Here is a 27,749-nt window from a genome sequence, read left to right as displayed (position 1 = left end):
GCCGGTGTGAACGCTGCAAATCAGACTCCTCTAGCAACGACAATAGCCGCCCAAGGGTTCAGATGCAAAGCGTGGGTTTCACACCTGGTTTGATTTTAAATGTCAATGCAGACGCATCGGCCCCAGACCAAACACAAGACATGTTTTGGAGTGTATAGCCAATCGCTAGCTATGGTTGGAGCCAACATTTTAGAAGTTGTATTCATAAAATGTGGGCATGACGTAGTATACACTACAGTAACACTAATAACTAACAAGGATTATTGCTGATAGGCCAGGATTAGTCACCATCTGGATTCAAGTTAAATTAATTAATCCTTGTAAAAACACGCATTTCAACGCCACCATTCACAGAGACTTATGCAACACTGATGGAATGCTGCAAACCAAACTGCACGCCTGATCAAGGAAAAATTCAGCATGAAAGCAGAAGAGTGAGAGGTCAACAGCAACCAAAGCTTGGTTTAAATGCTACTCCTCTCCGTATCAGACTCGGCCCGGACCAAACAAAACAACTTTAGAAGTGGACAAGAAACACAAACATGGACAAAAGTGCTGTATGCTCGGTTATTGGATGAGCTGTAACGTCTGAGAGCTGTGTTCCTCACAGCAGATGGTGTCTGTACACAGCCGGTCCACAGTGACAAAAACAAGGAGCTAGGGATATGGTCACTGGTGAGTATGGACACATAAACACACACGTTAATCCTCACACAAAAACAGAGAAATACAAGCAAAACGTAGATGCATATAATGCATATCCATTTTAATTTATATAAAAAGGAAAGACAGACATAAGCTCTATAATGCGCCACCCTTTCTCTTTTACCAAAATAGCCTTTTGTGGTTTGTATGCAAGTCATTTCCCAACAGGAAGCATGCCATTCCTTTAGATACACACAACTCAATTGCTTTCTTCTGTAGCTAATAGATGGGTTGACAGGAGCATAAAAACCTGGGAGATGCACTTTAAGCGTTTAATACTTCGGGGCTCATGTGTAACCGGCAGAATATGTACCGTGCCAAAGCGCTATTTACAACCGTCACTCCACACAAGGGTAACGTTAATGACCACTGATGAGAAACTTTCCCTGGCTTCTTGCATTACATAACTTCCTGACCTTTGTATCTGACCCGGTGTTTACATGATTTTAAAAGGTCTGTGATGATGCGTTGACGCACCACTGGAAACTCAATAATAAACAAGCAAGTAATCTGGCCTTGAGACCAACTGACTGATACAGTACATTACCACTACTGCTAGGATGGTTGGTTGCTCTGTAGTACATAAGTAACTAGCAGGCAATAAAAAAGTAATGGGCTGTCATGATAGGGACCAGGCTCTTGGCTGGTCTGAGCATCATTAAGTTAGAGGAGGAAGGAGAGCCCTCAGGGATACAGAGATAGCTAGGGAAATATACAAAGAGGGAGAGAGAGAGAAAGAGAGAAAGAGAAAGAAGACAGAGCCAGAGAGAGATGACGGAGAGAGAAGATTGACAGACAGAGACAGAGAGACACACAAAGATATTTGATTAATATTTCAGAACCCAAAGCATAGCCTCCACAATGCTTGGCACATATGTGGAATAGCATACTGTCTGACGCACGCAGGACGCGAGGGGGGAGGTCCAGCCCACTCCATCTTCCAAAGCCACCACCAGTAAAACACCCACACTCTCTGACCCCATGCTCCCTCCCACTCATATATGCAGTCATCACTCCATCGTCTTAGACGTCTTATCAACTGCTGTGGCTTTGCTTTGTCCAGCTACACCACCACCACCCCTACTTAACCAACACCACCACCTCTCCAAACATAACCCACACCTCCATCCTAATATAACCCACACGACAACACCTACATTACCCCACAACACCACCCCAACATAACCCACACCTCCACCAAACCTAACCCACAACTCCACCCCACACATTACCAATGCTTTTGGCTATGTGAGAATGTGTGTGTTCGGGGCTGTGTGGATGCAGAGCTGCCCATCACTCCAACACCCACACGACAACACTCCCCCTTAAGCAAGCCTACACTGTCTACAGTGCCTGCTCTATCTCAAGATCTCTCTTAGCGTTCACCTACTTCACACGGTGAGGACATTTAACTTAGATGAGTCTGTGATGGACCCCTTCCACAGATCATCATTAGGGGAAAGTTACTTGCTGTTTCTGTCATTTTAACATATGGTCGCTTTTATTCATGAATGTCACAGCATTATCATGGTCATATATATGTATATTTGCGCGACTAGTTGGATGCACTGCATCCAATTAAGCCAATAATTAACAGACCCATAATTAATGTCAAGAACTAAACGTGTGTTTTTCTTCTGTGAAAAGGGTAGCAAAAGGTAGATGAGACTGCTTGTATTAGCTTCTTGTTGTCATTGCTGTGAATCAATAAAGTCATTAGTGTTCACTTTTCCCCTGACCTTACCAGGACACACACACACACACAAGTCACGGAATCTTGCACGGACCCCACTTCCCTTTGGCACAAGCCGGTGACTCTCGCAACAATGTGAAAGGAAAAGCAGCAGAAGGCGAAAGCTCATAGAGAAACGGCAGCACGAGAAACCTAACAGCTACAGCCCCAGTGCACAACAGGAAAACGAGCATATATACGAGAGAGAGAGAGAGAGAGAGAGAGAGAGAGAGAGAGAGAGAGAGAGAGAGAGAGAGAGAGAGAGAGAGAGAGAGAGAGAGAGAGAGAGAGAGAGAGAGAGAGAGAGAGAGAGAGAGAGAGAGAGAGAGAGAGAGCTTACCTTACTTGTTGGCTCTGTCTAATAGGAGTCTCAGCAGCCCATCACCCGACACTCGCTCCCTCTAAAGTCTGAGCACCAACGTGACAAGCAACAGGCGAGCAACGGCTCAGACGCAGCAGCAACCGATGAAGGAGGAGAGAGAGAGAGAGAAAAGAGAAAAGAGAGCGAGAGAGAGAAAGAGAGAGAGAGGGAGAGAGAGAGGGAGGGAGGGAACAAGAGGGAAAACCCCAGCAGGAGATGAGATAAGAAAGGAAGCAACAGGCACTGGATTGACTGACTGGCTGAACGACTGGTTCAGGCAGAAGCGAGCAGAGACTAAGCTACTCCCGGCGACTCCCAGCCAACGAGGAGGTTTTTGCTCTCAGCTGCTGAGTAACAAACTAACCCACTCCCCCCAGCCGCCTCCCCGGCTTGACGTCAGCACAGTCACATGACCTCTCTCCGGCAACGGAGGGGAGGGTAGCGGAGACAGAGAGCCAGTGAGTGTGAGTGTGTGTGTGTTTGTGTGCGAGAGATAGAGAATGAACGAGGGGGAGAGAAGTAGAGACGAAAAGAGAGTGAAGCCTACGTTGCCTTGGAAACGGCCACACTGCGCCGAAATTATTTTCAATAGGTCATCTGACACACAGAGACACTCATGCGAGAGCATTTGCGTGCACGCACACAAACACATTCACTCAAACATACCCACACACACACACACACACACAGAAGCATTACTTGTTCAATACAAGCTTGAGAGCTTAGGGCTACAGACAATGAATGAATGTGAGAAAGTAAAAAAAATAACATGCACAAACAAAATGAGCAACCCGTTTCGGTTCTATTCCATGACCCTTCTCACAGAGGCTCAATATTATATAGGACCAATGTATGTCCAGTATACTGGCCTGACTAGTATCCATACCTCTATTCAAATAGCCTCAAGAAACTATGACTAGACCAAGCTTCTTCCCGGGTCTAATTAGCGGCTATAGAGCAGAGTTACACAACAGCCACACAAACAGCATGGAGCAGGCCACCGAGTGTCAAGACTCAAATTAGACTTTAAGATGACTTTGATGGTACAAGATGTTCTGTCTGAGCATTACAACTTGGGGACATCTGAGTTGATGACTCCAAACGCACAGAAGATTAGATTCAGATCTAAGAAGGAGCAGACGCTATAATCTATAATCTACACGCAGGCGAGGGACTGAAGAATCTGACACAAATGAGATCTTGATAATGTGTCCCCGCTCTCATTGCTGCCACCCAAATTACGAGAGGAACACATTGGGTGCCCCTCAAGTTGAGCTGGGACAGATCTCCTCAAACCCAAAGCTAACTAACTATCTTAATGTTCACACTGTTTGACAGCCACTGATGGGTTCCCTCTCAGTTATCCAGATGCGCTTGTCTGTGTTAACACACCCACAAAGGCTGGGCAGCGCAGTTTGGCCCTATTCTACAAGCTCAGATGTTGAAAGGAAACATAACCATTCTTCCTGCCCAACAGCATACAAGAAGACTCCACAGGGAGGGGGTGGGGGTTCATGGAGGAAGGGAACCATTTTGTTTTGTGCAGAGGGGGCCGGGGTGGGGGCTCCAGTGTTCCATCCCCCGCTAACTGAAGCTGGAAGTATGTCCAACTTCAAACTCAACACGGCCATTTGAATATCGTGGGCTGGCCCCCGATAAATGGTGGGGCCGGAGGGGGGCTGAACACCACAGGGTGGGGTAGGGTGGAGCCCAGAGAAGAAGAGAAGTAGAAGAATAAGGCTGAGGAAAGGAAAAGGGGAGGATTCAAGTGAAAGAGGTGGTCGAGCCCCTTTCACTAGAGCTATTACGGCTGGATTGATGCAGGGAGGGGGGGGGGGAAGGGCAGTTGAGGACATCATGAAATAACTCCCCAAGGAAAGAGGAACAGCGAAAGAGACTAAAGAGGGTTTCAAAAATTCAAAGCCGAAAGTCTTGGAGAAGCAGGAAAACAGGTGAAAGACACACTGCCGTGTGTGAAGGAATTTAACAAGGAGCTAAAGTGTCGAAATACTGGCAGAGCATGATTCCTATTGACAAGCAAAGAACACAACTCAAGGTGCAGAGATGCCAGGGACCCAGTTCAGGGCCTAGAGCTCTGTAAGAGAACAAGTTGGACAGAGTAGCTACTGCCTGCCGGATGGTTAGATGAAAAGTAAATTATTTAGTCTATGACATTAGGCTCGGAAAAACAGCTGGCGTTCATACCTCCTCGCGAGGGTTCCAGTGTATTTGGGTGTGCCTGTGTGCTCATACACATGTGTGCGGGGTGCATGTATGTTTAGGTGTGGTATACAGAGACTGGAGGGGAGGATCTGCAACAGGCACTGCGGGAAACGGCTGTTTTCTCCCGAAAACTCAGATGAGAAAACAAGGTCTGCTTTCCCAGGCAATAAAGCTGTTTGGAGTTGTCATCATTCCTTCTTGAAAAGGAAATACCTTCCATTCTGTGTGTACATTTGGTACTTGACTTGTTGCCTGCACTTCTGTTACGGGCAATATTAAGTCACATTTGAATACATCACATGGCTTAATTCGCAAAGGCTCAGCCAAGACACTACGACACATCAAAACATTCCAGGATTTGGTTTAGATTTGTAAAGTTCCGTCTAGACACAGAACTAATCATATCCAGCTGCATTCCTAGAGAACAGCCAGTGGATGGGTTTAGCGGGTTTGTGTATCAATAGGTTCAGCTATGAGATGTATTTCCGAATGCGGATTGTAAAGTATATTCGTGAGGTTAGAACAGGTGAAGTAGGTATTCGGTATAAATAGTTTGGAGTGGAAGTTACTCAACATTTTGCCTGCAAGTACGGTGGTGAACACAGAAAACCTGTTTAATCACTAGCGACGGTAGGTTTTACAATGCTCCTTAACAGCAGCTTAATAATAAACTACAGAAAAAGTACAATATACCAGGGGAGGTATTTTGATGGATTAATGTTTAATTCTGTGCACAATTATGCAAATTATTCATGAAAAATATACTAAAATATTTTTGGCGACAAACAAACTACTAGAACACAGTGTGGCACATTCAAAGAGGAATAAACAGCAGGCTTCACAGTAAGGTCTTCTCTGGTCATTGTCTTTGAACTCTGTTCAACTGATTCTATCTAGGTAAAATTAATTTATCATGTAAACAACACTGTATTGAAAGAAGGCCTAATCAACACAATGAAGTGTGTGTGTGTGTGTGTGTGTGTGTGTGTGTGTGTGTGTGTGTGTGTGTGTGTGTGTGTGTGTGTGTGTGTGTGTGTGTGTGTATGTGTATGTGTATGTGTGTGTGTGTGTGTGTGTCAGCGTAGCCCTATCTCAAAAATATTTAACACTTATTAACACTTGCTGTAAAGCCAATGGATCATGTTCTGCTGGCAACATTAACAATTCAACAGCTTTGTCTACGAATGTGTGCAGCTGTAGTCGAATACAGGATCAGACCGCAGAGCTCTGAGGTTTCCCTCACTTCAAAGAGCTTCTATGTGGGTCTGGAGTGATGTATTAGATAATAATAGATTATAGGCTTGGAGGTAATACACTTCCACAGGGACTTTCATTATCCCCTAACCATTGCAGCTACACAATCACACACACACACACACACACACACACACACACACACACACACACACACACACACACACACACACACACACACACACACACACACACACACACACACACACACACACACACACACACGAGGCATCGATCAACAGTGCCTAACCAGGACCATAGTGTAGTGCACAAACAATGTGCACAGACAGACAGGTTGATGTCCTCTGCTGCTGCAATGCTTCAAATGCAGCATGTGGAACACTGTCTAGACACTGCACGATTGTCACTCTCAGTGCGTGTGATGCAGTGCTAAACAATTAGGCAGGGGAGTGCAATGTAGTGTCTGACTGCATGCACAGAATCAGCAGGAAGATGGCAGGCAGACAGAGAATTAAATTCACCACCCACACGCCGTATGGTAACCAATGTTCTGCCCAGAGGGCCCGTGAGAAGAGGAGAGAAAGAGTGAGGGTGAGAGCCAGAACTAGAGTGAGAGCCAGAGCAAGAGAGAGAGTGACAGAAAGTTGCACAGTATGCAAATGGCCACATTAAATCACATCACAAGAGTGCATGGTCATTCTACCCACACACGCAGTTATTGGCTCATTCACATGCTTTAGGAAACCTCAAGCCTACCATGTATGCTACAAAGAACAGAAATGTATCATGACTGATCTCTGTTCTCAGGCTCACTGCTGTAGCCATTCGTCACTAGGATATAAATTCACACACATGGTGCCATCAAATCTCCAAACGTTCATTATTGCACTCGGTTGACTCATTCGTTTCTCAAAATAGTATACCAAGTAACGATGAAAACTCTGGCCTGCTGTGTATTGTGCTTTAGCAATTCATAAGGTAGATGAATATTGCACGAGCGGCCAAGAACGCTGATCGAATGTATCATGCAGTGGCCAAAGATCCCTTTGATTTTGTTTGTTTGTTTGTTTGTGTTTGTGTTTGTGTTTGTGTTTGTGTTTGTGTGTGTGTGTGTGTGAGATCAGCAACACTGCAGTCCATATGGTTGGAACAGGTGCACAGTGGAGATTCTTCCACATCAAACAACTCCCACAACAACACAACAACACTGTGGCTCTGACTGGTTTGACATGATGAGGGCTGCCACACATAATGCCAACCAGCGGGAAGATCGATTATCATTCTAGAAACAAACTATACTCCTCTGGCAGAGGCAACAGTTAGATGTGGATGACAAACATAAACAAGCTAAATCCTTCCAATTGCTAAAAAAGTAGCTCTATGTTTTCATTGTCGTTGTGGAAAATGGACCGAACCACGACAACGGTGAACACAGACCCATATAAAGTATGCAACGGTGAACTGTTTACGGGTTCATAGGTTCCTGTTGTCTTGCCTGAGCACCATATTTACTTCACAAATGTTTCCATAGCGGCAGTGATGTATTTTTGGATTTTTCGGAAATGAAGCCCATGAAAGGGGTTCTGTGTATTTTATTAAAGGTCTCAAGATTGTCTCGGTGGCTTTCGCGATTTCCCTCCATGATTCAGAAGTTATGAACAGATGCCAAGGCAGAAGGATGAGCCCCCCCCCCCCCCCCTCACCCCATCACACTTCACTGTGTCTCTCTCGGTGTTCGGCAACAGGTCCAATGTGGAGCAAGGATTAGCCACGGCCAACCGTCTCAGTGTCTCCCTTATCACAAGGAGCAGATTGGGAGATGGAGCGAAAGGCCCCATCGATGAGTCATGGTGGCCTGTTCCTTCTTCTAAACCAACCACACACACACACACACACACACACACACACACACACACACACACACACACACACACACACACACACACACACACACACACACACACACACACACACACACACACACACACACGCTCATTAATAAATTCTAATACAGACCACACACAGATCATTGCCTCTTCCTTCTTCTTCTAATACCACAGAGAAAGGCGGTAGCCATATCTCTAGTTCGGCAAAAACATGGGCACTGAACAAGTTTAATAAATAAGTAATAAGTTATTGAGAAACAAGGGAATCGGAAACCTGATAATATGGATTCATAAAAAAAGAAATACACTCCTGGGTAATGAGTAGGCAATTTACATCTTGTAGGACCTTCGATGTTTCGATATCGTTGTCTATTTGCAAACTGTAACCTTAACTGAGCCAGAGTGAGACATGGTAGCTAAAGGTGATTGTGGTGGTTCATTTCCTGCAGTGTATCTGTAATTTAATAAAATCGCTGGATCAAACCAGCTGCCTAATGACTTAATCGTGATAGGAGAAGCAAAAAACGTAATGGCACTTAAAATAGAACGGAGGAGGATTTTTCCACTGCTCACTACTTGAGAAAAGGTGCCATTCCAGCTCTTTATCCCCTCAAAAAACACCCGGGGAACAGCAGACTTTACAATTGTGAATCCCTGCAGCCTGTCAGAGGAAGGGAGTATAGATGGGCCGATATATCGGCCGGTGACCTGAGTTGGACGGTTGACAGATCATTGGCTGACCGGTCAGAGAGTCTCATACATCGCATTCTGTGCCGGTCAAATTAACACTCATCCGCCGTCACGTTGCACTTATTTTTAATGGAGATATATTAAACGATGAGAAGAAAGATGTTTAAAGACCCTCTGCTGAGACATAAAATATAAATGTCCCTTTTAAATCACATCCTTATTATTATTTCGAAAAAAGGTAACAAGGCCATGAATGCATCATTGGGACAATTGCATTTTACCAAAACGACAATTATATTATTCAACAGCATAAATAACCAATATGCAAGGATGCATTAACAGTTTCACCTAGATTAAACTGAAGCACTCTATTATTTTGAGTCCTTATTTGTTTGTTTTCATTTTGTGTCTCCCGTCAATTATAGTTCTTAGAAAGAAAGAAAACCGGAATCTTAAGAAAGATGGAGAAACAAATGAACAGACAGAGAGCCAATAGACAAGTCCAAGGAAACATACTAAAGATCTGTTCAGAAGTATTGGTTGGCATAAGACTTATTCTAAACCCTTGTGAAGCACCAAAGCTTTAATGGAGGTGGGTTGCGGCCTTACAGCATCTAGAACACGAAGGGCTCATCAGTCCCAGAGTGCTCAGACTGACGTCTGGGAAAGACTTTTTGGTCCCAAGTTGAAAAAACACAGAAAAATTGTATAATGGTATAATCTTATCCAATATTTAACGGAATAAAATATAATACGTGTGTGTGTGTGTGTGTGTGTGTGTGTGTGTGTGTGTGTGTGTGTGTGTGTGTGTGTGTGTGTGTGTGTGTGTGTGTGTGTGTGTGTGTGTGTGTGTGTGTGTGCTTCCATTTGTTCCTTATTCAGACACAGGAGCTGAACTGCACATTCAGGGAAACTCCTGAAGCATCAGCCCAAGTAATGCAGTACCAAGTACTGCAGGACCATGCGTGTGTGTGGCTCTGTGGACTTGCTTGGTTTGGGGATGGGAGGGTCGATGTATGTGTGTATTTGCTATGCTTATGAGACCCAGAGAGCCTGGGAAGAGTGTGCTAAGTTCAACTTTCTCCAAAGTCACAGCCAGGCTACAGAAATTCCAAGGAGTAACTCTCTCTATCTCAGTAGCACACATCCCGAGCAACTCCTACACATTCTGGCCTGTATTCGCAAAGAGGGTCAAATTGACTTTGCTGAAATGGAAAAAGTAGATGTCCCCAGGAGAGTTGAGAACTCGCAGGCTTCAGCTGAATAGGCAGTTACAACTATGTGTTGTATAAATATACAACAGTAATGCTCGATCAGACAATAAAACTATATTTTTACTGGATTAGATGAATTCCCTGTTCAGGTAAATGCAGCAATGTAATAGAAGAATTATATGCAGTATTAAAATGAATAGGATTCCGGTCACCAACCTGTAGATTGAACTACGGCTGCTTCTTGAAAGGAGGACCAATTTCTATGCTTTCAGATCGGCAATGTGAACTGGAAAAAAGGAAAGAATAAAATGATGAAATTAAATACTTTTCATTCGTAAGTGATTTTGTCGTTGCAGTGAATCATTATTGCCAAAACGATTCAAATCTATTCCAACCATGTATGTGATTTACTTTGATTGATGTATTACTTGTAAGCCACCGTACATTTGAGCTCACATTTTCACAACTTTCAATAGTTGATCCACGATTGAATGGCAACTAAGGGGACTGCATTTAGGAAATTCTAGTGACACTTTCCATTACACGTGTGTGCCTGCAAGCAGACGCACATGCACACACGGCTCACACATCAGTGCCAAACCATCATGTGACAAGCAGCTCATCAGGAGCAGTTAGGTGGGTCAGGGCCTAGATCCAGAGTCAAGCCCCTTGACACTTAGAGGCTGAATTCACAGCTCTGCATATCCCTGTATCCATGTACCCCCTATGTTGAAATATCAATGTGATAAAGACATTACAAAATAATTAAAATGCACTGCTGAAGAACAGTTGGTGAATCCAAACCAACGGAAAATACGTTTTTGGATTTTGCCGGGTCAATTTGTTTAATTCTTATGTCTGGCCGTCGAACACAAAACACCACGCCTGGTTCGACCACTCAGCGATTACTTGACACGTTCCTCTGGAGAGAAGGGCAATGTATTGCTAACGTCAGGACAGCACGTCTTCGAGTACACGTAAGTCATCGACCGGCAAAAGGGGTATGTAGCTCTCGGAGTATTGATTTGAGCCAAAGGACCAATCACCAACCATCCTTTGCAGGCTGAGCAAGCTACGGTCTCACACATTGTAAAGTATCCTACCAACAGCCTTATATGATGGCAGGCTTTCACAAAGAGAAAGGAATGAAGAAAGTGCGTTCACAGCAAATGACTAAATTGAAAAGGTATATACCGAACAAAAATGTGAGTGTGTCAGCTTGACAACTGCTATATTTCCCTGCCAATCATGTGAGTGTGCTGCTTCTGAGTAACATTTTAAGGTAATGAAACTGTTAACACTGCAAATAGGGAAGAAATCACATTTGACGTACACTACACATCTACAATGGCTGCACAGGAGAACACACTTTTTGTTTCGCAAACAAATGCCTGTTGACAATAAACCAACCTGATTCCAGGACTCACACTACCTCTTCAAGCCTATCCTTGCCCGAGCCGTTAACAATGACTCACCATGTCATTAGGCTCTCTTCTGAATGCAGTGGGAATACAGGTCCCCTTACCGCCCATCCATTACATCCAATTCAGTAATGCACATTACACATTAATGTACACATTAATATCAGTAATGTCTTATTTTTCCTGTTCTAAAGACTTAGCAGCAAAGGTATCTGTTCCTGTGCCCTACCTCTGTTGCGCTCCATCACTACCCTGCTCCCTCGTGGGATCTCTACAGCCTGTTGCACCAATTTAACTTTAGGTAAAAAGTAATTAGTTTAAAAGTAAATTCTGACAAATGCAATTCCAACCCTGAATTCAGCTGCACCAACTACGTTGGCCGATTGGCAATGGTTTCCCTAGATTGGCTTGTAGTTACTAGCATGAGACGAGGCTGTGCAGTACCGCTTGCATGTATATACAGCTTTTGCAAATCCTTGGCTTAACCATATTTAACACCCTTTTTATGGGAAGTCTCCTAGTTTCACATCCCAATATGGAGTGTAACCTTTGGCTGTATTGTAAAACACTCAGTCACTCTAATGTTTATAAGGCTGGACCTCAGTAACTGGGGCCCAGGTATTACATTACCCTGCCCATATTATCTGTTACTGTAAGACTAGTAGTCAGTTTATCTTATAGTATGGGCTAGGGCCCGACCGATATTGATTTTTGAGTGCCGATGCCGATTATTTCCAGAGAAAAATTACGATTACGATTTAATCGGCCGATTAAAAACAAAACAAAAAAAAGCACATAAAACGTAGTTTTTGACACCTTAAATATACTTTAAACACTTTTGACGAATATGTGAATTGAATGCAGAACCTTTGAGTGTTTTAGAATACATTTACAGTCAAAAATTAGTGTAATGTAAAATGTAAAATAAATAACTTACTCCCAATGTGCTGCGCTCATGAGCAGTGACTAACACGTGCGTGCTGAGCAGTATGGTCTCACCATTAGAGTCTACAGTATAACAAATTAACATGGCCTGGGACCTAAAGAAAAACAGGCACAACATGCTCAAACAACGCATCTTGTGTACATTGGTGAGGTGAGCGCGCAGCTGCCTGAGCGAGCATGCTTTCATGTTGTATGGTAAAATTCAATCTCCTCTTTTTTACTCCAGCTAAAGTTGTTAGTTAGCAAGGCGAGTAGGAGCGCAATCTGCAGGATACTAAGCGCAATAACATTTCTAAAAAAATAAAATAAAAAAATAAATAAAAATCGGTTGTAATCGGCGTCTTTTTGGCAGATGTTGATTATTTTCAAAAAGGCTATAATCAGCCGATTAAATCGGCAGGCCAATGAATCGGTCGGGCCCTAGTATGGGCCACCATGTAGGGAAAGTGAGTTAGGATCTCAAATACGTTTCACTGAGCTGACCACAATTGAAAAGGGATGCAAATAGAAAGCCAGTAGAAACTCTTCCACTGGGTCTGGAAAGCAAAGATTCTAAAAGTCCACCAGGAACTATTCAACCTTAAACCTTTTCCATTGGACACTGCATTTATGCAATCAGAAATACACAAAAAGCAATATTATTATATATAGCAGTAATATTTCCGTGATTTGCGTGAGAAAAACTGTTCCCTATAGAAGGCTAATTTAAAAGTTTCAGCTCTTGGATCAGGCCCACCATCAGATTACCAAACACAGTCCAATCATGGAGGGGAATTCATATATTCATATTCTTACTATTGGGGAATTAAAACATTTTAAGTTGGATTTTAGAGACATAAAACCCTTTCATCCTCAGTGTAGGGACTGCTCTTTGAGTTTTTTCAATAAACAATAAATCAAACCACAGTATCATTTTATAATCATATTGATATATTCGTTCACACAGAAGTCTCAAAAAACACATCTTATCTCACATAGAACCAGCCTCCCCAAAGCCTCTGTTAGAACTGGCCAGTGGATTCAATTAGTCCTTGAGAAGACATTTCCAAGTCACCATTGCTCCCAACAGAACTAAACCCCTGCAAGAGACACTAACTCCAGCACCGACATTCACACGTGCCTCTTCAACGTGGGCCCGCCTACTGCATCCTTAACTCTGCATGCAACAGCCTTCCCCACCTCCTCGTTCTCTCCGTCCTTGTGTTTTATCTCTCCTCCTCGCGGTACACCGGCTGTCACGATTCCCTGCCCACTCATCAGCACACCGCCGATGCAGACGTCACTCCGAGATGCTTTCATCCCGCCTCTCCTCAGCCGTTCGCCAGGTGACAAACTGGAGCATTATATAAAAAGCAGAGTGTAGGTGTAACCGATGCACGCACATGTGTGCGATCTTCTCCATTCACCTCCGGAATGTAAAAATATGATGTTATTTTTCTCTGGTATACAGAGCATTTTAACAATGCACTGCATGTCTTTGCATCTCCGTAGAATGGACTTTTAAAAGTACCTTTACATGTGGTTAAGGTTAGGGATCAAGTGCATAGCTCCGGAGAACTTCAGTGTGTGTAATTTTCAACCACTTCCAAAGCACTCTTTAAAAGCCACTCAGTACATATTTGTAGCGATTGCATTTCAATGACAGTAGTTATTGTTGCCATTTAACTCGTTCCATATTGGACTGCTTTCATTGAGCCCTCGCTATTTCTGCCAACAGGCTCAATTACTTACTATGATTGGATGCTAATTGAGGATTCTATTACCGGTACCTGAATATAAGAGGCAAGGTAACGCTCTGTAACATACGTTCTCTGTGGTGAACTTTCCATATAGGAAAGAGGCACCAGGCCTTGCTGCAGCCAAGCAAGCATTCCCCACACTGGGGAACCCCTGGGCTAAATCAGGACATAGTTGTGGACTCGTGTCCTGCATCGCTCGGAAAGGGTGTGAAGACGATGCCTGTCATAGCAGCTTAGTTCGTCCTCTTAGCTCCCAACACCCCTACTGTTGCTTTACACGCCGACATCTCTGAAGGTTAAGCCCAACGCACACATGGCGTAGATTCCGCTTTGTATAGTATCACAAACCTGAAATAAAATAAAATACAAGTATATCGTTGTAAAAGGAGCAAAGTATAAGGAGTGCTAACGTAGCGGGACTGTATTTTGCCACTTACTTCGTATAGGGATCAAGTTTGTTTTAACTTTGAAAATTCCAAAACATTACATAGTCTATTCTAACCCAGCTGTGTGTTTAGCCGGCTTTAGGCCCTCGGTTAGGCAGGGGCTGCTCAAAGGCTAGAGGTGAGTACCTAAACAATTTTTTCTTCCAATCACTTATCTAAGGCCATTCAATAAATATGTTATTACCATACTGCCAGAATAGAAAAGGGCAATTCTATATGATATGGTGGTATGTAAAACATTGTTGACCATCTTTGTGTGAGGCGACAACTAGGTGTGTGTGTGTGTGTGTGTGTGTGTCTTTCGCGTATGTTCATGTTCTGTGTTAGTGAACACCTATGTCTGGACTGGAGATTCTGTTGGGATTGGGTGCGGACCAAACAGGCCTCACACTGTGCCTAGCAGCTGTTATACAAAATGACTCACATATCGGACATTAGCAACAGCAGCCAGCCAGCGAAAACAACTGCTGCTGATATTTACTTAATCACACTGGCGGCATTTGTTGATTGCGGAGTGCGGACATACTCGACAAGCTTCAGTTAGGTCTTTCATACCAAGTAGCTGGTAGGCAAAACGGGACTGGGTTCGGCAGAATGGCTGCTAACTGTGAGGCAGGATCGCAAATTTCTGTAGTAGTTCAAATGACTGTAGTGCACAGCGATTTGCACTATAGGGGGAATGAGCTGAAACATTCTCTTTAAACCCGCTTTACCATGGACGCCAGGAGGAATGTGTAATCAAAATTTCATTAGGCTATTCTATACTGCACAGTACACTGATCCCCCTTTTGATGGGAAACACTGACGTTAAAAGGGCGGTTTGGCTTTATATATAGATGGTTGTGTGCCCCACTCCGACCCCCTTTGAAGATAAAAAGGAAACAACGACAGTGGAATCTTTGTCCCAAGGGTAGATGTTCCATAATGTCTTTTGGCACCTGACCGATGTTGACAGAGGTGTCCGTGACGCCAGCAGTCACAGGGTACTTTCATAGTTCACTTCCACAGCCCATCACCCAGTGTATGCGGCTTTTGGTAGAGTGGGTTATTCCTTTTTTTTCCTTTTAATAAAGAAAATCCCTTTCTGGTGCATAAGCTAATCTGTTGCTCGGCACAATTCTCTGAATCATCTTTAACTCTGAATCGACTTTGTCATGAAACGTTAAGACTTTGAGCGCCACTGCTTGAGGCAGCAGAGAACTCAACCCGATGCCTAGCCGTATGATGATGACTCTTTTTAGTATCGGACCATGAAGCTAAGCTGTCAAACACTGGCAGTTGGTCTCTCTCTGACCTTCTGGGAAAAGTGGAAAGTCATCCCAGAGAGATAGTTCATGTGCGTGTGCGCGCGCACATGCGCGCACGCACACACCCACACACACACACCCACCCACCCACACACACACGCAAATGCCTACCCACACCAACATGAACTTGAGTTTAAGCATCCTACTAGGCCACAGTGAGGATGTGGGTTTTCAGGCCTACTAGCAGTGTGGCGCGCCGTGCAGTTTAGCACGCATAGCATCAATGGACTTCTCCATCTATTTTACTTTACAATACAAATACCCTGTCTGATAAACACAAAGTGGCAGAACACAGCATGGAATTAGTGGAGAGGCCCAGTCCTGACTGTGAAACTGCTAAATTGTGAATGCTATTTTATATCGTCAAGAAAAGGCTTAGAATACACCCCTGTATATCAAACAACCAACACACCAAAGGAGCTCATTTCAATAGTGTTCCTCATATGGTTGTATGCCATAAAAAAGACAAGACGTTATGCTGTACATGGCCCTAAGATTGCTAAACACACTCAGCGCCCTAGCTGGAGTGCAAGGAGTTCCAACTTGATTTCTTGGACAGGTTTATAGACCGATGACAAAGCCTGGTGGCTGATTGGTCAGAAACATGTTGCCATCATGACTCATGGGTAGAAGAATAGAGTCTGACTAATCACATGGACAGGTGGATCTAGCCCGTTCATTGAGATTTGAGTTTTAAAAATGTTCAACTAGACCTTTTCAATCTGGGATTAATAAAGAACATCTCATCTTTTCTTAAAGGCAGACATCTAAAAACATTAATGGAGACAAACGAATGAAGACGGAGAAAGAAAACAAGGGAGACAGACAGACAGACAGATAGATCGCTAGACAGACAGACAGATAGATTGCTAGACAGACAGACAGACAGACAGACAGACAGACAGACAGACAGACAGACAGACAGACAGACAGACAGACAGACAGACAGACAGACAGACAGGCCTCTACTCCCTTGTTCAGGGGAGGCAGCAGATCTTTTTCTGTTGGTGCTTTGTGGTTGCTAGACTTTTTCAGTGAGGGTGCTCTGAAATGTAGGGTTTCCCATTAATGTGGCAGTTGCCACATGTGTAATTTCTACTGCAACATCCTGGCCCAAGTGCACACACGCGTACACACACGGGAGCATTCACGCGAGCATACACACGTACACATACGCAGATCCAGCGGGCCGCTCCACGACAGTTGCAATGCCCTTCTGTGTTAAACACAAGTCAGATATTCAGCTCATGGTATATTTTGATGTAAGGTTCACAAGTCAGCCCATGTCAGCCCATGTTAGTCTAAATTGCTGGTTTATTTATGTATTTATTTATGGGGGGGTGCCAGGGGGTTGCTATGGCTATCCTAGAGGTAGCTACTAACTACAGGAACCCAAGCCCCTTCCTGGCGCTGCCTCTGTTCCTCATCCATTCCCGACATATGGAACAAGGCGCGTGAGAAGTAGCTGCTCATGTGGGATGAAGGGACATGCACATGGTCAGCACATGGAAAAACAGGCTGATATCTCCTGATGGAGCAAAGCCACAGATGGGTAACCTAACCCCATATGCAAAATGACAGGTGTGCTATTAGTTTACTATGCTTGCTTAACACACGTTGATAGTTATTAACTTTTGCTAAAACATTTTGTCACACTATAATCCAGATTTTTGTATTGCATGAACTCGTTTACGATAAAGACCTGGTACACACTTCTATCTTAAAATATGTCTTGCATAATCCATTCTATCAGTATAACATAAAGGCCGGCCTCAGCTCTAACCATAATATTACCCGCCTAATAAATGCAGGTTTGACACAGTCAGCTTAAACCCTATATGATAGACTATGTCAACCTCAAAAAAAGACCAAGTCCATAACATGTACAGGAGAAGCGCACACGTGTCGTCTAATCTTCGTCTAATCCTCCACCCATTTATACTCCTCTTGGTTCTCTGACCACCTTCAGCTCTGAGGCAATTCAACTAGGGTTAGGGCTTGTTTTCCAACAGCCGTTTTTCTAAAATCTAAAAGTGTACTTGCCTGCGTGCAAGTGTGAGTCCACAGTTCAAAAATTACACACTGAATGAATGACCGCATTGACAACAACAAAATACAGAAGTGGGACACATTCTGTCATGCAGGTTTAAAATGAGGGAGATATCTGTTGGACTTGCTGATATAAAAACATGGGGGAAACAGAGTAGTGTGATACGTGTGCGTGCGTGTACTATACGAGGCTCACATGTACCAACGCGAGGCTGATAACATCAATGGCTGTGTGTGAGTGGGTGGGGGGGAGTGGCGTACGTCTCCATCGGGGGAAGCATGAGGCTGACAGCTGATGATCCCGTTTGATCCAAGTCTCGGAGTTCACTCTGAGCTGAGAGGGCTGGGGTGGGGTGGTGGGGGCGGGGAACAGGGTGGTCAACCCCCAGGGGGTAACCTCGTGTGAGGTCTGTTTTTAGAATGCTGAAGGTATCGTTTGGATTGGAGCATGTTTTTTTTTCAGTTCCCTAAAATAGATGATGGTAAAGTTGCAGGATAAAAACAATAGATGGTACTGCATGCTTTGCTTTATCATTCATTCATTCATTAAAGCAACTGTGGTTTGAGTTGCAAAGAGTGAGCAGAAAATAGCAGAATTCGTATTTTAATTTCTCACCGATGACTTAAATCACTAATAGCCGATGGATGGCTATGGTATTTCTGTGAAATTACCCTCAATTAAAGCTCTTGAATATCATCTTACCTACAGCATCTTCAAAAGTAATCGAATCATTCTAGAAATATATGACGAAAATAATAATAACGACTGAATAGTTTGAATGAAAAAGGCAGACATTAATGATTGGATGTCCATATTACCTCAGACACAGCTCCAATCAGTGTGAAATCATCTACCATCAACACCTCTGCTGGTGATAGCTAACATAACATGCTAGCATACTTTTAATTTCACCGTACAGCCAGGCAGCCAATAGAGCACAGTACTCTATTCTGAAACTGAGGCCCTGTCCACACGGGCGAAAAAGATCTTTGCCCTCCGTTTTCTTTTGATGCGTTTCAGGGAATATCTCCGTAAAGACGGACTCATTGCGAAAACGCATCGAGCTGTAGAAATGCTGTAGTAAATATTCAAGGCGCTTGTTCTCCACTACAAAAAGTGGAGCGCATCAAGCCTGCACGCATCCAGCCTGCGCGCTGTATACAAACATTCAGTCGAGGAGGAGATTAAACCTTTAAATCAAGCAGAAATACTTTATAAAGTAAAGTTAGTAATTAAATGTACCAAGGGTCAGTATTTAAAGCTGCAAAAATAATACAAAAAAGTCAACGCATCCCTAACGTCGCGTTTAAATTTTAATCCACCCTGGGACCTGGTTTCAGAAAAGTGCGTTTTCGGGCACTGGATCCGCTGGATCCGTCTGGAGGGTCGGCCCAAACGCACAAGACTATGTGGTTTCACCAAAAATGTGGACGGGGCCTAAATCAGTATTCAGTGCTGATTTAGTTTCATCATAATTACTATTAAAATATAACTAGGATACAGTGACCTCTTGAATTGCATTTGCAGTCAATAGCATTTGAATGTTTGCATTTTTGCTGAATTAAAATAGATTCAGCTGATCCATCAATTGCATTATCTTGCTTACCACAATTACTGATATTTAGCAACCATTATCAGCTGTGGCTTTGGCATATTAATAGCAACAGCATATTGAGTAACACACAGACTAGCGGAAAAGAAGGCTGTAGTCACACCACCATTATGAAGCAACTTATTGTCAAATCACAACAGACACATTCACCCTTAGCTTGCTGATTTGTTGATTTAGCTGCTGTGTGCTCAAAAAAAATGTAAGACTTTAAACTCTGTCAGGGTAACTGAAAGCCTGTCAGCCATAGGTCAAAGAATCATTGAAGTGAAATAAGCGAAATAATGCCCAACCGAATTAGCATTCTATTTGTGTCACTGTACATAGTTACAAAGAGCGTGCAGTTTCAAACAATTTCAGCATTTTATAACAATTATTTAAATGCTTGTGCCATTGAAAGCATGGCAATTACACTTCCATTTTACAGGTAGAAGACAATGCACTTTTATTTAAACTTGAATAATAATATTCAGGGCTTTTGAATTCCAATTACGTCATGGGTTTTGGGTTTCATACATAAACTGAAACGCAGCTGTCCCATTTTGCAGTTTCATTTCAGTCAATTACGACACGATTGTGCTGACATACAAATCCAATACATTGTGTGTTTTTTATTGAAGCCCCTACAGGAGGGTTTAAAAAAAAAAAGCTCATGAATTTCCCATGAGCTCCATTCACTGAGCATGTAGCAGGACACCTGCAGGTTGATCGCTCTGTGGTGTTAAATAGATGCATCTCTCCGCTTAAGCTGGGGTCTCTTTGCTTTACTGTAAAGGGATTTATTTATTTATTTTTTACTGTAAAAACACACGCCTCCATTCTTTCTTGCAAGGCACACCCCAATGCGTCATCGTTACTATACACATTGTTGAGACAAAGTCCAGAAAAAAGATGAGAGTAGCAGCTTGACACGTTGAGAAGTGACTTCACTTCACAAGCCCCTTACGGTCGTCTGCACGTAGTTTTAAAGCTTAAAATCCAAAATGATGGAATTATTTGGATATGGAAATGATGGGCTGTTAAGGCCTACCTTAATTTGAACGCCACCTAGAACAGATGGGTGTAGAGTAGACATTGTACTATAATCACCAATATAACACAGGACTAGAATATTGCTCTGCTCACTCACAATAAACAATTTTAGATGGCAACCATACATTTGGGAAAATGGTAGTATTACCTGTAAAGACTATATTTCATGCCTCACATAATGCTTCCTGTCAGGCTTTTTGTTTTTAGGATTAAAAAAATGTGACACATATCATTGTAAAAAAATCGGTAGTATCAGTACAATTATATGGACGCTCATATGGAGTATGTATGACTTTACTTATATGAATAACTATGCAAATAATGATAACCATAAAGCATTAGCCACCTGGCTGCAGCAGCCTTTCAACATGGCCTACAACAGACCTTTAGAACAACATTCCTCTGTGTCTCTTTGCATCTGTTATCTTATGTATCTTGGTTTCTAAAGGCCAGTGATTAAGTAAGGCTGTTTCAATCCATTTGTAAACTCCTTGAGTGCCCCTCAGGATCAGTGCCCCCCTGATCTTATGGAAGGCTCTGGTGTTACAATGATTCTCTTAGCACATGGCCCAAAAAAAGCTCTGAGCCATTCCAGGACAACTTGTGCCAATGCTAAAGCTGAACCATGTTATGTGGTTCAACCAGCTGTTGAGGCTTCTGTACACTCTAGTGATGTTTGCTGCAGAATCAAGCCCAGTGCACAGAGTTCCCAAAGGACTGGAGAAAAATGGATGGATAAAGTACATTATTTGAAGTTGTAGGCTGTTGAACTGAACAAAAGTATAATAGTATAAGTCAAATCTTTGAAAAACTATTAAAACACTGACGGCTGAGTCACCGACCAAAGGGCCAGAATAACGACATGGCTGCCCGTAACATACAATGATCACTCATCCCAGCAGTCAGTTCTACTCCAATGCTGAGTAGTGATTCATCAGCTGAAGACCATATTCATTTGTCTGATGACATGAGCAACACCAAAGGTTTGTGAAAGGTTAAAACGGTTCCTACTGCTGCATGCGGGGGCTATTCACAAAAATTTGACCAATGTTGAATCTCTTTGTCCCTGTCAACAAAAAGATATGGATTTATAAGCCTCTTCAAAGAGAAGGCTACAATACAATCTGAGAAGTAGAAAACAGGACACATGGAAATTCTAGGTTATGTTAGCAAGTAAGGGCAAATCCCATCATTGGATTGCTTTACTGTGAATAGTGTGAAGTAATGAAATTACTTATTTATTTAATTATAAATGCTTTCATTAAGGAAATAGAGTTTTGCCATTGTCATCGAGTGGCATGTGTCAGAAGACTCTTACCAGTAGTAAAACGATTCAAGTGTAAAAGCCTACCACGTCTGTTGACACTGACTAGATTTGACAGGAGCATCACTTTGCCTGATGATGTGTGACCTTCTCCAGATGTTGCCTCGTCTGTCTTTGTACAAGTAACACAACAAGTAGACAAGGTGAGAAATGTTCCAAGTGTGTAGAAAATTATTTTCCCAATGAGTTGGCTCCTCCAGTCTAGCACTCAGTCTGCTGGGTAACAGGAGTGCATAAAGACTGTGTAAACAAAACCAGATTGCAAACGGCTGTTATAGTTAGCTACTAGGTAGCTTATCCAATGACTAGCTCACAGGGCTGTAGTTAGCGTCTGAGAAACTTGGTTAATGAGTTGAACTAGGCCGGTTAAGACGTTATAACAGTCAGCTATCAGGGTACTACACATCATTAATGTTTGGGCATACACCACTGAGCTATATTATGCCGCAGTGTAAGTTGCCAACGGTATAACATTATCTATTAGTAGGCTGCGAGAGGATCCTGGATTGGAGCGTTATTTCGGTCTATGTCCGGTCTCAAACTTATTTTGAACGGTGTAAACCCGTTAACAGTCTTTGGAGCCAGCAGAATAACAACACTACAAGTAGAAGAAGAAGAACAACAACAACAACAACGAAAAGGAGGGAAATATTGTGTTTTGACGAAACTTCTGAATGAGCAATATCCTAAACATGTAACGGAAACGGATATCCCTTTATAGGATTCCCTCTCGCTCGTCGCTAGTCGATGTAACTGAAAGAACCGCCACCCTCTCTTCAATAACGATAATTGGGAGCATCCCGTTCCAGGCGTGACGAGAACGCATGGGGACAAGGTTCATCACATTAATATCGTTTTTTCTAACATATGGGTACTTGGTACTTGGTGTTGATTAGGCCCAGGCTAGAGGGAACCAATGGCCGGTTCCAATTTTACTATTATTGTTAACTAACTAACTCTAACTAAGTTAGACTAACTCCGTAACTAACACATAAATACATTGCATTCAGACGATAAATCAAATCATATGACAAAGGTCCTAACAACATATACACGCTTCTTGTCCTGACAGGTTATCCTCGATGGGAGGAACCAAGGTATTACATTCAACTCCAAATTTAATTCAAAAGTATTTGGAAACTCACACAACTACGCCAACAGCAGTGATGGGTTTTCAACCACCGGTCGCTGGAGCCTGTTCTTGTCGGGGAAGTTGAGCACATGTATCACCAGCATAAGGTCTCAGTGTTTGTGGGAAGGTGGATGCTTCATTACCGGTGTACGCTGTCAAATGTAAAGTAAACATAACACTGGAGGGAGGAGCGTCATGGCACAGAAGGGACCGGGGATCCGGCAAGCACGTCCTTCTCTCTGCTAAACAATTAACTGAACATTTAAAAATGGTCCAACCTTCTTAACGCAGAATCATTGCCAAGTACAACAAAGAATTATTAACAATCATCATCTCGTTAGATAAAGCCGATATCAAACAAAATGGAATCTGTGATCATAGCCTATAAAGTTCATAAGAAGAAGTTCAGCGCCACCTTGTGGCAAATAATAAGAAACAGGAAAAGTGGCATCAAAAAGTGAGGTTCATTCTATGATTATTATTTCCACAAATATAGGTAGGCCTATAAGGATAATAATAGTATATATATTTATACATCTGTCTGACTATTTGTTGGTCCGTCTGTCTGTTTGGAGCTTTTTACAGTCTATGGTTGAACCGTTTTTGATGTAGTCATACACGTGATGGCCGCTAGATGACGAACATGCTCAGCCAGAGTTATAATATCAGCAACTACCGATTAAAGACTGGGCACCTGAGTACAGAATGGCTTTAACATCGTGACGTCACATCACAATAACCTCTGCCATTTGGTAAGTTGGGGAGCATTGGAATGTCATTGGTATTAATTGTGATTTGGTAATCATTTAGAAATTAATCTTGCGATTATTTGTCATTATGGGGTGACGTTGTTGTGTTTTATAGCAACCACAGCTTTTCTCATTAGAAATGTGGCAAAACAAAGTTTGGTTTAGCCTAGCTTACGGTATATTTATATTTATTAAGGAATACTGTACTACAACTCTATCAAGTCATCACAAGATGGCGGAGTATTGCTAACAAGAAAGTCCATTATGAATTCTGTACATGCGCTATACACACTACCTCTCTATTTTATATTATCGAGAGTTAGTAAGCCATCTTACCACTATGCATATTCATAAAAACACTTGTGTGTGTCTGTGTGTGTGTGTGTGTGTGTGTGTGTGTGTGTGTGTGTGTGGGGGGGGGGGGGGGGCATTTCATTTTACTATGATAGAGTTTCACAAGGATGGAGTTCTTCTTCTCTATGGTTCATGGTGATTAGTGTGTCACTATATTAATATCGAATGTTATTATTCTTAATATGATCATAGTAATAAACCTAGGGTGTTCAATATCTTTGTAAACACCCCAGAATGGCAGCGGATCAAAATCAAATCCCTTCAACCTACTCCATGCTTGTCATCCCATCCATAAATGTATCCACACTTTAATAAGAAGAGGGGCAATCAACCAGAAGTGATGCTTGACGTGGTCATAAATTCTGCAGGAATACTAATTGGGGTGTTAGAGGGTCAGGGAGCCAAGCCTGGGACATAAAACATACTGTCATATGCTACCCAATAGTCCTAAAATCTGTCAATTTTCCATCTCTATAGTTAATGCACATTATGCAGACCTATATTGTAGGCTTTAGTGAACCGGTGGATACCGTTAAACTTATCACATAAACAACTGGGTAAAAGTACAGATAGATAGATAGATAGACACTTTATTGACTGCATACTCCAACGTATCTAATCAAACCTCCTTTGAGAGAATATCAGCAATGAATACATTTAATGTGCTGCAGAAAATCCCCATAAGTAATGGAATTATATTATTACTACTATTATAAGTATTATAGTATTTTTTATAAATTGTATATTATATTTAGGATTATCATATTGGCAATAATATTATTGTTATTATTATTTTTATTATTATCTCATCATTATTGTACATACTAATTTGTTGTTGTTGTTCTGTATTATTATATTCTACAATATTGTAGTAGTAGTATTAGCCATAGTAGTAGTGTTCTGATGCATCTTTATTGTCCTTAATTCCAATTACCTGACCTGTTTGATATGATTAATGGAGAATCGGGTTCCAAGTTACCATTCTTTACCTTCACAAAACACACTGGATGATGCCAGAGCATTCTATTATGGGCTTGAGGACCAGGGCAGAGTGTTGCAAGGGCCAACCAACAAAAGGATGCATCCAGGGGACAAAATTACATTAATAAGGAGGACAGCCGAGCTGCTATACAGAGAGAGTCGGCCTCAGAACGAAGGATCATTGAGAGAAAGCTGTCATAGAAATAGAAAAAAAGGCAAGACACAGGGAATGTGGTGGAAAAAAATGAATAAAAGAGTGAACAAATGAAATTAAGTCAGAAGAAAATATGTTTTAAATTATTCTAGTTGTATTTTGGAACATGAAATTGCTAATTATGTCAACAATGATTCCGTAAAATTGTTATCTCCAGAAAAGAATTGCTCATGCCTTTTAAACCGTGCAGCATTTTTAAATGAATTAATTAGCCGATCACAGTAATTACTGTTTATGTGGTTGTTAATGAGCCCAAAGGCAAGCGAACTGCACTCATCCAAATTACACTCATGAGGCACCGAGCCAAGAAAAGGTCCAAACCTGAGGGCAGCGCGTTAAACATTCAGCGACTTCCTGCGGAAGAGATCGAGACCAGGAAGAGAAATGGAGTGTGCTAACTTCCTCTTATCTATGTAGCCGTTCTCACATCACAATGTGTCATTTTTCATGAACTGTTTTTTTCTCTCCATTCCTTCTCCCATTTTGTTATTCTTTTGTCATTTTGCATCCATCTCAGATTGGCCCTTTCTGTCTGTCAGGCGCATGTGACATTTACAAGGTGACGCCTATCTAACTTGTGTTTTTGTCACAGGCGGAAGGTATCAGACGTGATAGGTGGCAACCGGAAAGGTCTTATTATAAATGCAATGTGACATGTCAGCCTATCATTCCTCATCCCATCCGGGGGCTTCTGAATCAAATTCCACTCTGAAGAGGACACCGCTTATACAAAGATCTCTCCTCTGTTGTTGTTCCTTTGTTATATCAAAAAAATAAAATAAAAAAACGAATGCCAGGCCAGCAGCAAATTTAGCTGTATGATAGTTCACTGTCCGAGTGAGGGTCAAAGCACTTTACAGTTCAGCCTATAGGGCTTTTATGTCCCAACGTTTTCTGAAAGCATAGGAGCACTGGAATAATGGTTGCTATGTTTGTAGTAGGCCAAATGGTGTTTTGGTCATTGTTTATGAAATAATCGTAAAAGGATTATTCATTATGAAAAGTCATCGCTGTGTTTGAAACTGAACCAGCATTTCTAATGCGAGAAGTGGCAAAAATTAAGTTCTCAATAAAAAATCCCATGATGTATTCTTATGTATGATTCCTATAACAACACATTACCATCCTTGATACACATTGTAGCCTTCGGTTTTAATTCCTTAAAAGCCAAATGTCTCAGTGTCATATTCCTCCGTTTCCATTTTCTGTTTTAATCATATTCTGTCCCTCTTTCCGCCTCCCTCCCTCTCCCAACCTTCCATCCCCCTCACCCCTTCGAGCACCCGGTGTCACCTAATAGCGCTGCAGATGTCAAAGGGCTAATTCAGCTTGTCAAGGTGCTGCCCGGGGTGATACGTAAAAATGGTGTTTGAGTGTTGAGTGTGTGTGTGTGTGTGTGTGTGTGTGTGTGTGGAATGGGGGTCTTTGTGTGCATTTGTTTACATGTGGCTGGTGTGTGTCAAAGGGATGTACAAACAAATAAATAAATATATAGAGGGACAATGTTGCACCTGTGTTTCTTGGCGGTTGGGGTGGGGGTGATGGGAGGGGTCACCCAAAGTTGATGGAGGCTGCCTGCTGTCTCCCGGGAGGCTGAAACAGAACGGAAAGGATGGAATCTTCCGTCACCTTGGCAACCATGTTGCCCCCTCCTCCCACACACCTCACTGCAAGCACCCGCCCCCCTGCACACGCTTACTCACTCGTGCGCACACTGACTCAGTCTAATCCACTCAAACACACACACACACACACTTTCTCTCTGTCTCGCTCTCTCTCTCTGTCTCAGACACGCACACACGCACACACACAAACACATACACGCAAACGCACAGACACACACCTGCACATACACACACATTGAAATACTAGCGTTTGTGTTTATATCCATAGACGGGGATCATTCTGATGGCTAACCACCATTAGAGCAAACATATATGGGACCAGACTGTATTCACAGTGTGTCTGAAATGAAATACAGCAGAGGCACAGGTCAAAGGATGTTTTTAGAGGCGTTTATTCATTTTGGAGAACAACTCTTGTCAGAAAGCCTGCTCAATCTGTCACTCTTTAGAAATGTAATTTTGGTTACATTATTTATCTTTAAGGGATGGATAATGCAAGTATCTAAAACTAATAAATACAATTATTTTGACCAATTAAACATTTAAATATAAGTTATTTGAGAACATTCTTTATACTGGCAGGCAAGAAATAGACAAGAAATAATAAATAATCATAAATAATAGAACACTTGCAGCCTTCACCTTGCCCATAAGGTCAACACTAGCTCAGAAGCACTCTGTATTCACCAGTCTGAATAGTATGCTGTGTGTTTTGTTGTTGAATCTGTGAATGGGCCCAGGCTTGGAATCGTACACTAAAAATGTTTTTCCTTTTGTTCAGCTTCATTTTGCATC

General features: G+C 42.4%; 1 protein-coding gene across 5 annotated transcripts in view; it reads right to left on the bottom strand.

The window, feature by feature from the left end:
• The window catches only part of LOC130391356 (neurocalcin-delta A), a 51,023-nt gene extending 27,785 nt beyond the window's left edge, over positions 1-23,238 (bottom strand). Inside the window, exons 1-3 of one of the 5 annotated variants that reach the window (XM_056601451.1) lie at positions 23,045-23,237; positions 21,927-22,011; positions 10,243-10,312 (exon numbers count right to left, since the gene is read on the bottom strand). The gene's annotated coding sequence lies outside the window, so the exon portion shown is untranslated. Of the gene's footprint in view, positions 1-2,777; positions 3,114-10,242; positions 10,313-21,926; positions 22,012-23,044 lie in introns of those variants that run through there. The other 4 variants (XM_056601449.1, XM_056601447.1, XM_056601452.1 and 1 more) reach the window with 4 other exon arrangements.
• Between the last annotated feature and the right edge of the window lie 4,511 nt (positions 23,239-27,749).

The sequence above is a fragment of the Gadus chalcogrammus genome, chromosome 11 (assembly GCF_026213295.1).
Source record: "Gadus chalcogrammus isolate NIFS_2021 chromosome 11, NIFS_Gcha_1.0, whole genome shotgun sequence".
Lineage (NCBI taxonomy): Eukaryota > Metazoa > Chordata > Actinopteri > Gadiformes > Gadidae > Gadus > Gadus chalcogrammus.
This window is presented reverse-complemented; position numbering and strand designations above follow the sequence as displayed.